The sequence below is a fragment of the Puma concolor genome, chromosome B2 (assembly GCF_028749965.1).
Source record: "Puma concolor isolate L17-30 chromosome B2, mPumCon1.1.hap2, whole genome shotgun sequence".
Lineage (NCBI taxonomy): Eukaryota > Metazoa > Chordata > Mammalia > Carnivora > Felidae > Puma > Puma concolor.
In genome coordinates this window covers 84,270,485-84,283,375 of record NC_141671.1, presented here as the reverse complement: position 1 = coordinate 84,283,375, position 12,891 = coordinate 84,270,485, and positions in this window count along the sequence as shown.

The window sequence follows — 12,891 nt, the reverse complement described above, 5'->3', positions numbered from 1 at the left end:
TGCCTTTCTGGTGCCCTCTACTGGACACTACAGCTGATGAATATGTGTATCTACTTCCCGTTAGCCTGATTTTATTTCTAATTCATAGAATCAAAGGGCAGGGCTGGTATGAATTTGAGAATACCTTCTCTGCTTTCCACTGGGGTCATATCCAAGTCACCTGAGAGACATGAAAATCTCCTCTGTTTTTCAAGACTGTTAGAAAAGCGAAGTGATTCAAAACTACTTTGCTTGGTATTTTTACCCACCTGGCCTCATACCGTGGCTGCCTGAGCGAGTGTTTAGGATGACTTAAATTACTGCACCTGCCGCCAGTGCCTTCAGGGTGCCGTAATCTATAACACTACCTTTATCCCTTAAACACAAAAGATGTGACTTTCATCTCCAGCAGTTGGAATTTTTCAGTGTAACGTAAAAATTGCAAGTGTGTTTATTTCCATAATTTCTTTTCTAGTCGTAGTAATGGGTGCATATGCACGGTGGGGATGTCATGCTGTTTCTGTTTTCAACTTTGTTTCCATAGAAAATACCTGGATGAATATATATTCACAAGTAAGCAGCCCTTGTTACCTTCTAATAAAGTTCATTTTGCTACATTTTAATGAGGACAAAATATCCTTTATTATTAGATAGGAATTTAGTATCTATAAATATTAAGCATGTGTCCATAATGCAGCCTTTAATATGTTTTGGTGTATGTAATTGATTTCCAAAATCTTATTAGCAGGATTTAAAACAAAATGAGTCAAATACTCTGGCTAAAGGGACCCCGTGAGCTCTCCCTGTTCTTTGTCTCCTTTGCTTAGTGATAGAATTTGTTAATTGAAAGCATTAAAGGGGATGAAATTTGGTACATTTAAAGCTGCTTTTGATTGAGTTTTGACTCCCTGAACATTAAGTGCATATGAATATTTATAACATATCAATGCATGGAAAACCTGTCCTATCTGTCTCTTTTTTTTTTCTTTCTGAAATTCATTGAGGCTGCTTGATGATCTCCTTGCTTTGGTCAAAGAATGAAACACCACTATCCCCAGCAACCTTGCTCAGAACTGCAAGACCCTAACTGCATAAACTTTCTGATGGATATATCATCTTCAGTTTCCTGAACGTACTCTATTATTCTGTATAGGTTTCAGATAATCAACTGCTACAGTTATGAATAAAAGAGTGCCACAGCAGTCACAATACAATACCCATCCACCATAGTCAAAAATAATTTTAAAGAGACCAACAAAGATTATGCCATATTTCTGCAGAAATGTTACAAATGTGTAAAATATATGTGCATATTATAAGTAATATTGCTTTGCATCATTTTCTGTAGTCATTTTTTACAAATATTCAGTCGCAAAAAAATGAAAATAACACAGTGGAAAAGCACAGGAATCTTTAACTTGAAAAAAAAAATCAAACTTTGTTCAAAGCTAGCAGAAGACCAACACACAGACCATATCTTTCAGAACCTTGAAGTGTAAATTTAGTCAGAGAGCCAAACATACAAAGTTGATCTCGACCAAATCTTCAAATGGACAAAACATTTTCTTGGACTCAACAGGGACTGAATCAGCTGTCAGGTAATACAATCGAGCAGGAGGGTTGAATGCCTGATGCCATTTCTTCGCTTCAAGGTAACAGAGTCTCAACATCATGCATTAGCACTCCGAACATTTATTAGGGGCCAAAGGGAACATTGCAACTCCTAAAATTATTCTAGCTTGCGATACTTTTGACCATATCGTTGTGTTTATCAATTTGGTGATAATATATTGCAGAACAAAGACCTCAAGCTGGAAACTTGGCCACCCAACTGCTGGGCCCAGAATTATAATCATTTACATTTTTGTTGCATCTGGCAACTGCGTGTGGAACTACAAAATGCTGATGAAAGCCTGGTACTCTGATACAGAAAGTGTTGGATTGGGAGTCCAAAGGATCAAGTTTTCTTTTCTACATGTTTCAGTGGCCTGAAATCAAGGCCTTTTATTTTATTTTTTAAATAAACCTTTTCAAAAGTACTGACTTCCTCATCTGTAGTAAGTATTGGTTGGACTAAGATGATTATGTGTTGTGCAGCGTTAAAATTTCAGAAGCCAGACTTGTATATCCAAGTGTTTCGTCAACATCTTCGCTTAGAAATGCAATTAGATAGCAACAGTAGCATGTCAACATGTCAAACAAACTTTTGACTCTCCTTTACACATCTGCTTCTCACTCAGTCTTCTCAATGTCAGAACACAGCTATTATTCAGGCCAAAAAACCCCAGAAGTCTTCCTTTCTCCCCTCTATTCTATTCCTTAGACCCCACACCCAATTAATCAGCAAAATCAGTTCATTCTTCCTTCAAAATAATCCTTATACTGACCACTTTTCTCTATCTCCAGTGTTTGTGCTCTGGTCAAAGCCATTACTATCTCTGGACTGGATTATTTCTTTAGTGCACTGGTATGAGTTGAATTGTCTCCCAAAAAAAGTTAAGTTAAGGTTCTAACCCAAGTGCCTCAGAATGTGACCTTATTTGGAAACAGTCTTTGTAGATGTAGATGAATGAAGATGAGGTCATTAGAGGGGACCCTAATACCATACGACTAATGTCCTTATAAAAAAGAAGACATTTAGTTACAGAGACAGATAAGCACACCGGAGAATGCCATGTGAAACGGAGGTGGAGATCACAGCAATGTATCCACTAACCAAAGAAGACCAAAGATAGGCAGAAAACCATCAGAAAACACAGAATAGTTGTTCCTTCATGATCCTCAGAAGGAGCCAGCCCTGCAGATACCTTGATTTCAGACTTCTAGCCTCCTGAACTTTGAGACAAGAACTTTCTGTTATTTATGCACCCCAGACTGTGGTACTTTATTACAGCAGCCCTAACAAACTCATCTATAAACCAAGTGGTCTGCCTGTCTATACCCCTCTACAATGGTCTACTCCCCACACAGCAGCTAGAAACAAATATTTTCTAAAATATTAGCTAAAACATATTGCTTTTTTCTTAAAAACCCTCCTGTAGTATCCCACATCCTCCTGATCTGCAATAGCATTATCTCTCCACTATTTCTTCTGGGATTTCCTCCACAAGCACTGTCCTCCAAAACCAGTTTGCTCCAGCCAGATTGGCCTCCTTGCTTTACTTCTGGTGCATCAAGCAATCCCTATTTCGGGGCACTTACAATTTTTGTTTCCATTTTCGAGCACATTCGTTCTCAATATACCCACTTAACTACTGCTCTCACTTTCTGTTTCTCCTCAACTGTCATCTTTGTAACGAGTTCATGTGTTATCTTTCATATAAAATAATGTTCTGCTCTTGAATTCCCGTAAGTTGCTTTACCCCTTTATTCTTTAGAGCACTATCACAGTCTGGTATACGATATATTTGATTATTTGTATACCGTTTGAATTTCAGGAGAGCATGTTTGTTGTTTTTTACTGCTACCAGTCCCAGTACCTAGAAGAATTCCTAGGATGTAATAAGTGCCTAATTAGTATCTGTTGATTGACAGAGCAACTAAATTGTGAATCAGCACAAATAATTTTTGAGATTAAAAAAAAAAGAAAAATGGAGGGAATAATACTGAGTACATGGGAGTCAATTATATATAAACCAGTACAAACTTGCAACATTTTACTCACGCAATCAACACACTTACGTTGTTACCGCCTATTGTGAGCCAAGTGCCATTTTAGGCACCCGAGTTCTGAATATGGAGACGACATGGCCCCTACACACCCAGCAGGGATGAAGTGTTGGCTACAAAGGTAGGAGTGAGAACTCTAGAAGTGGGCACAAAGTCCCATGGTGTCACAAATGGAGGATCAATTAATTACTTCCGCCCAAATTACTGGAGGCTTCACAAAAAAATGGACACTTAAGGCAGGCAGTTTGGGAAGTATGGTGATCGTGGCAGTGGTGTGATCAATGGGTAGGTGACATGTAGCAAGGTGGATATTTCGAGCTGTGAACACAACACATGCAAATACATGGTAGAATCATGCATCGAGAAGAGGTGCCAAAAAGTTTCAGCAGGTCTCTCTCAACCTGTGTGTCCCTGGCTCATCATTTCACAGCTCAGCAGCTACTCCACTGCAGAATGCTACAGAAACACTGGAAGCTCTGCTGTCCAAGAAGCAAGGCTTCCTTTATTCAAGTAGTCCACAGGCTAATGGGACAGGAGACAGAGAAGTAGGAGCCGGATTCCAACACTGTCTTAAATTTAGCAGCTGGGTTATGTAGCAGCCAGGATTGGAGTCTGGATTTCCCACCCAAGATATGACATACATATTTGAGGGTTGTTTTTTTTTTTTTTCACTGTTTTTCTAATTCCTAATATTCCACAAAATTAATATTTATCACCCCTTTTCTTATGTTGCAAGTATATGAAGCAGAAATGAAAAGAAAGCTGCCTAATGTATGGCTCAAGATGTGTAAACATCTCCTGGCTGGTATTTAATTTAATGCTAGCCATCACAACTGCGTTCTCTAGACTGGTAAAACTGAGCTAAATACACCCGATAAACTAGAAAGGGCATCGTTTCTGGGTTCCAATCCCAGTTCTACAATTAACCATGTGTTACACAACAAGGCATTTAACCTTTCTCTTAGTGTCCATGTCCATCCAACAAGGAGCTTGCCTGCAATGTGAGATTCAGCATTCCCTGATTCTAGAAAGTAAACAAACAAATCTGCCCAATCAAATGGGAAATGATCTAAAATCACCATCAGTAGTTATCTGAAAGGCATTGAGGTTATGTGTTTACTTTAAATACTGACTTCTCAGATGTGTAAATCCTTCCTATGACTTCTCAATCTATGTGTCCATTACTCAGCAGCCATCTGGTCGTCGTCAGAATGCTGAATTTAAAGAATTTATTATTCTTCATATAGTGTTGATGGCATCTGTGTGTGTGTGTGTGTGTGTGTGTGTGTATCTGTGTCTGTGTGTTGCTGTGTGTGTCTCTGTATGTGTCTGTTGTATTTATCTTCCTAAATGTCTCAGGCAAGGGTTATTTAAATCAACCAGGGACCGCTTTGCAATAAATCAGGGCCGATTTTGCTCCTTCATCATAACTACGAGGTAGTATAAGCATGACTTAAATGGGTGGCTGGTGGTCATTTCATATCATTGCTACATTTCCTTGCTCTTATAGATCTTAGAAGTGTTAAAAAAAAATTCCCTGGGCATGACATACCATTTTTTTTTTCCTGTGCCTGAAATGATAGGCAACTCTGACTACAAACCCTTGCTTGTATTTCCTTGATGGAATCTTGCTGCCTCTGGATCCCATTTTGACCCCAGGAAAACCTACCTGACTCTTAGGTCACAAGAGCAAACCTCAATCCCACACAACATTCCTCCACTGGCCCCCTTCCCTGGTGGCATAATATATCCATCCAAGGCTTAGAATAATTTAGGAAAAATTTCTATGGGAACTATACACAGCAAATTTTACCTAGTAAAATTCAAGTTTATTTTAAAAGGAGAGTTGTTAGAAAAAACAATTTAGGGTAAAGAAATATTTTTGGAAAACAAAAACCACGGTAATCGTTACTGGTTTAAAAAGAGGGCAGGAATAGATTTAGGTATGCTTTTTTTAAAAGGAAACATGCTTTAATTTCATTTTTGTTATTTTATTTTTTGTTGTACCTTCCATCACACTGCATATGGATGTGATACCAATTTATATTTTAGGATTCAGTGACTCCTTTAAATTAAAAAAGATTTTTCAAATGATACTTTCCACTGTCTGAGCTCAGAGGACTTCAAAGAAGAAATCTTTACACATTAAGAAACTAAATTTTGAATCAAATCACTTGATGATATTTCTGCATATGCTACATTCGTCTTCACATGATCTGACAATCTCATTGCCACTAGACTGAAACTTAGGTTACATGATTTTAGGGCAATTACCTGTTTTATTTCCTGTTTTACAAAGATCTGTATAAGTCAGTCCCATCTCTGATGATATTAATTTCCTTGGTTTCTATTCATGTTTCAAACATATTTTCAGAAGAGTATAATTCTGCCAAGCATTTAAGGGACACATGATCACAATGAGCCAGATATTATAGCTATATGTGAAGGGATTAAGTAGCTTACAATACACTGTCACAGATCCTGGATTCTCCCCTCTTTCTTGACAGCCAAGGTCACGTTCACCTGGCTGCAAGGATGGCTGCTTGTTTTCAAGCAGTTTTGCAGACCCAGTCCTGTACACCCACAATCAACGGAGTATACCCACACTCTTGGAGTGGTGGGAGGGCGGGGCATCACCTTTGTAGTGACATTTATGTTAAAACAAATGAAATTTCTATAAATCCTGAAAAACAGACCTGCATTTATTTGTAGCTGTTGGTGAAAAAAAATGTATAACACCAAGAACAGTTTCTTTCTACGTCTGCTTAGTTGCGAATAAGCAAAAACCGGTCTAGGCACAATTAGGATGACAGGACATGTTTTGCTCTTTGTCTCTCATTCTGCTCCACCCCTCCCCCCCCCACCCCCGGCCGCCACCTTATTGGTGGTGTTCTGCCATCTCCTACTCAGAGAATCCAGCGCTCTCTCACTCCTACTCCCGTTTCACAAGGCTCTGATGCCCATCAGGACGCTTGAATTGATTGACTTGTTGCCCTTTACGTAAAAGAATTTTAGGTATGCTCCTAACCAGGCTTACAATCCTCAGCCTTGTATCCCTAATTGTGAAATAAATGTTATAAATTCATGAGCAGGTGGCTCCTAGAGTTGTTAAAATATCTGAAATCACAAAATACAATCAGTTCTGCTATAACCCTGGTTTGGAGAACAGAATTTGTTCCAATATGATTGATATATCAGGAAACAATTTAAGTGTAATGCAAATTTCACATTTGCTTATGTGCAAATTCGTCTTGCAGAAACACCAGGTGAACTCAGAAAACTGCATCCAGCCGAATCGAGATGCCCAGGGACGCACGAAACTCTGACATGAACACGACCCAGACATCTACCAGCTACCTCAGTTCACCCTGAGTGTCATGAGCTACACCTATCCAATTCTGGGGTTACAAGTTTACGCCCATTCCGAGAACCCTCCTTCTACCATCTCACAGTGACACACAAGCTACTACCCTTCTGTTGCCCACTGCCACAAGCAAACTCCATGTCTTTTTTAAAACTAAAATGCCGGAACCCCTGAATGGCTCAGCTGGTTAAGTGATGGACTATTGATTTCCACGCAGGTTATGATTTCACCGTGAGATGGAGCCCCACGTCCAGCTCCACACTCACAATACGGAACCTGTTTGGGATTCTCTCTCTCTGCCCCTTCCCAGCTCACACTCTCAAAATAAATAAATAAACATTAAAAAATACATAAAAGCGAAGCGCCATATTTATTATGGGTATCTACGTATTTCTGAAAGCAGGTAATATTTATAAAACCGTGTTACCCTTTTTATTATATTCTTATTTTTTAAATGTGTCACAGACACTGACAAAATTTTTGAGTGTTGAGTTGCATGATTCTGCATAACGTGATGATTTTTAGCAATACATACATACACGTTGCATGGTAGCAGAACTGACTGTATGAAACCTCCATTGTCAAGATTATCTTTTATTTCTCTAGGGACGGCATCTAACAATGCCTTATTTGGACTCAATCTGAGAGCTTCTCATCCTTGAGTCTTGTTCATGTCAACTTTTAGTTGCCAAACAAAGACTATATTTTCCTTTTTTAGAGAAGGTTGGAAAATTCTTGAACATTAGTCTACAGGGTTTGGTTTTTATTGGGAAGGCAAGAGGTATTCGTGAAGAATACTGAAGGTGGATAATGGCCAAGTTAATGATGGGAATCAAGCCCATGCAGAAAAGGGTTTGTGTAAAAGTTTCTTTCAGGAGGCTCTGATTCTGGCTCAGCAACCTGTAAACTCCCAGAGAATATCTTTTTATCATCTCTAAAGCCTCAATGCTGAGCATCCTACCTGATCTGGAATGCTCAGTGTTTACTGAACCGAATTTCAACAGCATATATGCAGATTAAACCTCAAAATGGTCACCAAGAAACACGGGAAAAGTCTTAATAGCGATGCAGATAATCTATTTCCCCACTTAGGCAAGGAAGCATTTCCATGCATTTTAGAGAGAGAGAGAGAAAAAAAAAGTTTGACAGAATTGAAACAAAAATGATTTTTCATTCATCCTAACTGAATATTATGTTCTTTGAGCTCCTGTTTTATGCTTGATAATGCTGGGCACAGAGCCTTTCCCACAGGGTATGATGGATAACCACTCAGTTCATCAGAAAACCAATTAATCAGAACATTCCGCTTCCTCGTGAGCTGTCTGTCTGTTTTGTACAGTTTTATGTCTTCACACTTTGGATATTTTAATTGTTTCCATGAATTTTGGAATTTTGGAGATGAAAATATGAAAAAATTCCAATCTTCTGAAACATGTTTCCAGTTGCAGCCAAGGAAGAGAATGAAAACCAGAAGTAAGACCAGAGAGAATATGGAATCATGAATATGGCTTACTCCAAATGTGGTCTCTACTGGTTAGCTCTGACTTCATTTCAATTAAGTGCATATTACAACTCCCCAGGTAGGTAGTCCATCTGCGTCTCATGGAAGGCATTGCCACCCAAGCTCCTGGCTGTCTTCCCTGCCAATTAGTCCCCTATATGCATTTTATATGAGTGTTGCAAAGCCTTGGGTAGGTGTGAAGATTTGAACCTTCTACAGTTTTGCTGAAATCTGGTTTCAGCAGACACTGACAAAGGAACAGAAAGAGTAAATATCAATATGAGAACTTAGAAATGTCTATAAATGTACATTTTTTATTCCCTAAGTGGTTGTATAAATTTGAAATGATATTCTTCAGACTTAAAATAGATGAGTCACCTAATAATAGATTCATTTTTAGTAAAAATGTCATCTTGCTCTACCCTACTTATCACTGAAATTCAAATATGAGACAGTTTTCCAAACATAGTTTAAATACCTATAACTCACCACGGTTCCGTTGTGCACATCGGCCTCTCCGTGTGTTCTACATGTTTGCCAGTTGTTCTAAGTGATTACATTTGACCCCAAATATTTTTTTATTGCCTTATAGCATTATTCTGCGTGGCAAAAATAAAACCAAACTGGAATTATTTAGGCCAAATGATATAGTGGGTTTCTAGGAAGCCTGAGGCAGAGTGGCTGTTTTGCATTCAGAAGAAGCCACGGGAGAGATACAGTTCAAGTACAATATTGTTGTGAAATAGTTGATTGGGGAAACAGAATTTGGGGAAGCTCAGTTTAACACATTCAGATACTGTCATGTGCCCCAAAAATAGATATCCTAGAGATAGCTTGCCATCTTCAATATAGTTACCCTAGTTTCTAGCTAAAATTTCAGTTGTTGTCATGTAGTCTAAATTAAAGGTATAAAGCTTTCCATAATAACTTAAAAAAAAATAAAAAGTAAAATTATAAGCTTTATTACTGTCAGAGGTAGTATTAAAGTAAAAGTTAATCAGAATCCTCTTTTAGTAATTACTTCTATTTTAATTTTTCACAACAGCTATTTTAGGTTACTGTTATAAATCTAAACAAGGCTATTGTCATAAAGAGACACAAAATAGCAGTGATTTGGGAAAAACAATAGAATTTTATATCTCTTGCCTGTGACAAGCCAGAGGTAGACAAAAGTTCCAGGTCAGGTAGGCAATTCTGATTCATGAGGAGGTTTTCCTTCCTTGTCTGCATGGTTGAAGCTGACCACCATTACCAAATCCTTCCTCTTCTTCTTTCTTTTTTTTCTGTCATTAAGAAATAAGGAGGTGAGGCACAACTTCTTGTCTAAAAAAATTAGAATTTCTTTCTCAAAGATGTGATCCTGTAGCTGCACCCACAATTTCTCATACTGACTTCAAGTGAGTCTGAGAAATAAGACCTTCTGTTATGCAAAGGAAAAAGGGGAGAAGGGATATGCAGCAATCTCGCCGTACCTGGTGATTAGCCATTTCTTAATTCTGTTTTTTTTTTTTATAGTAATAAAACGTTTTCCTACTGACAGAACATAGAAGCTTTTAAAATAAGTCATACTAAGTCATCTTCTGCTTAAAAATATTTAATGGTAATATTTCATCACTCCTAATATCACTTACCAGGCCCTGTAGGCACTGGCCCTTCCCTACGACTCCCAACACCACCTTATACATTCTCCTCATTGCTTCCTGTTTTCCAACTACAAAGACCCAGTTTCCCTTTGTGGACATCCTTGCCTCATATTTCTGTTTCTTTGCTCTTACAATTGACCCTTTAAGATATGTTCTTCCCCAGGGCACCTGGCTCAGTCGGTTGAGTGTCCCACTCTTGATTTTAGCTGAGATCATGATCCCAGGGTCATGAGATCGAGCCCTGCATTGGGTTCCATACTGAACTTGGAACCTGCTGAAGATTCTCTCTCTCTCTCTCTCTCTCTCTCTCTCTCTCTCTTTCTCTCTCCCCGTTTCCCTCACATATACTCGCTCTCTGAAATAAAAATAAAATTAAATTAAACTTTAAAAAGATATATTCTTCCCGTAATTCTATGTTCAGTTAGCAACTGCATCTCCTCGAGACTGCAGTTCAAATATCACTTCTTTGCAGGTCCTTTCACTACCTTCCACCAGTTTGTTATTGGCTTTGTAGCTCTTATACTATCATTATTATCTTGTTTATTTACTTTTTATGTGATCTCACCTGTTTTGTTTCCGATACAAACCAAGCCCTGCAATACAGTGACTGAACCATAGTAGATGCTCAAGAAATATTTTGTAAGTGAGCAAATGAATATATAACTATCAATATGTAATGTACATATACAGATGCAATGCATACAGTATCTTTCTGGAATGTTATGTTGTCAAATTGACGTCTTCTGTTTTCTTACTCTCTTATTAAGAATTACAAGGATAATGTAAAGAATTGAGATGCAGCTCATCACTTACCTCATCTGAGATATAGACAGCCTGCATAGGGTTTACATAATATGGCTCTATGTAATAATACATTTAGCTACTGGGTGACATTGTATTATCTGTTAAGATTGTGTTTCCAGTGTTTTCCCTTGCTTTATACCATAGCCATAGAACTCTATTGACTAAATCCTGAACAAACATTCTGAAATAGAATCAAATATTTGTTGGTCTGTGAACAAAAGACCAATCTGCAGTATTGATCAGAAATAAGTAGCTACCCCTGCATCATACTAAATAATCTTCAAATCACAGAAGCAACAGACCATCTCAGGAGAAATATAAAAAATATAGTCACAAGTCTTAGAGGTAAAAGGAATGACATATACTTTTAAGATATATATATACAAATAGTTCTAGTTTACAGAATGTTTTAAATGGGCTATATTTCATTTTGCTTCTTATCCTTTAAACAGTCATATGAAACGATTCAACAGAGTGACAATGAACATTTGTTTCCTACTTTTGTTTATTTAAATTAAATCATTAGTTTAAATTCCTTCAAGACGACACCCAAATAAAGGGTTAATCACTAAATGGTAATATAAATGATCAGTAGATCTTCTCAGAGACAGTAGACTGGACCACAAAATAGTAGCAGAAAGTTCTTAACATGTAGTCCAAGTTCATTCATTTGTACTAAAAAAAAATGATAAAGTTCAGAAAATGTTTTTATTCATTTCTTAGTTGGCGGAATCATAGTTAAATAGCAGAATCCACATTAGATGCTGCAACAATCACCAATGTAATATCTTTTTGTACTAAACATATTTTCAAATAAAAGCCTTGGAATAAATAAATAAAGGGGTCTCTGAATCCTGTGACAATCACAGTGATTCTTCCTGAGACTCGGGGGTGATTCCATTAAAAACAAAAACAATAACAATTGCATTGTTACTATACTAATATGAATAACAACAAGCTAATCTTATTAAAATGGCAGTATTTTCTTTCTTCTATGCTAACACAACTGACAAATATAACTGTTTGAAAGTGAATTCAGTGAAGTGAGAAAATATTCTTCAAATGTAACTATTAGTTTATTCTATTAAAAAATACCCCTAAAATTCACATGCCCCATTCAAAAAATTGTTCTACATGCCAGCATCATTAGAAAGACCTCCTTGTAAGTAAGTAAATATTGGCCACATGCAAAAGTCCACTGACTCAGGGTGCCTACCATAGCTACAGCAGTCTTCTGAGAAAATCCTCAACGATTCCTTAGCAATACTGTTTGTTGGGTCTCTTGAAACCTTAGCTATGGCTGATTGGATCTGTCAGACATTTGAGATCTTTGATTATGAAACACACAAAAGTAAACTAGTATAAATAAATGGTAGCAGATAAATAGAAGCTGATGAGTTAAGGGAGAGTGAGATGCAATAAAAGACAATGATAAAGAAAACCATATCCAAAGGCGTGATGGAGTCACTGGGGCCAAGGTTATCAAACTTGACTGTACCTTGGAATCTGGGAGTTTTTAAAATCTCAGTGCACCCTAGATCAATTAAATCAGAATGTCTGGCATGGAATTCAGGTAGCAGTAGCTTTTAAAGGTCCCCAAGTGATTCCAGTATACAGTCAATACTGAGAATCAATACAGAAGTATAGAGTGGGGCAAAGGGGGAACCTTACTGAAGGAGCAAAAGAGGCCAGGGCACTAAGGTCACTGCTGCATCACTAGGATAGCTATTACATTTTGGATATAGTCAGAATATGCCTGTAATTCTCTGAAACCTGAAAATTCAACTCCTGTGCTGACTTTTTGTACTTCCTCCTTAGGTCTAGTGCCCTTATTATGGTAAGGTGAGGCAACTTGAGTGTGCATATAATCTTTGCAAATTGCAAGGACTCCAATAATGTAACCACTGTTAATCAAATACGACACTGTATCA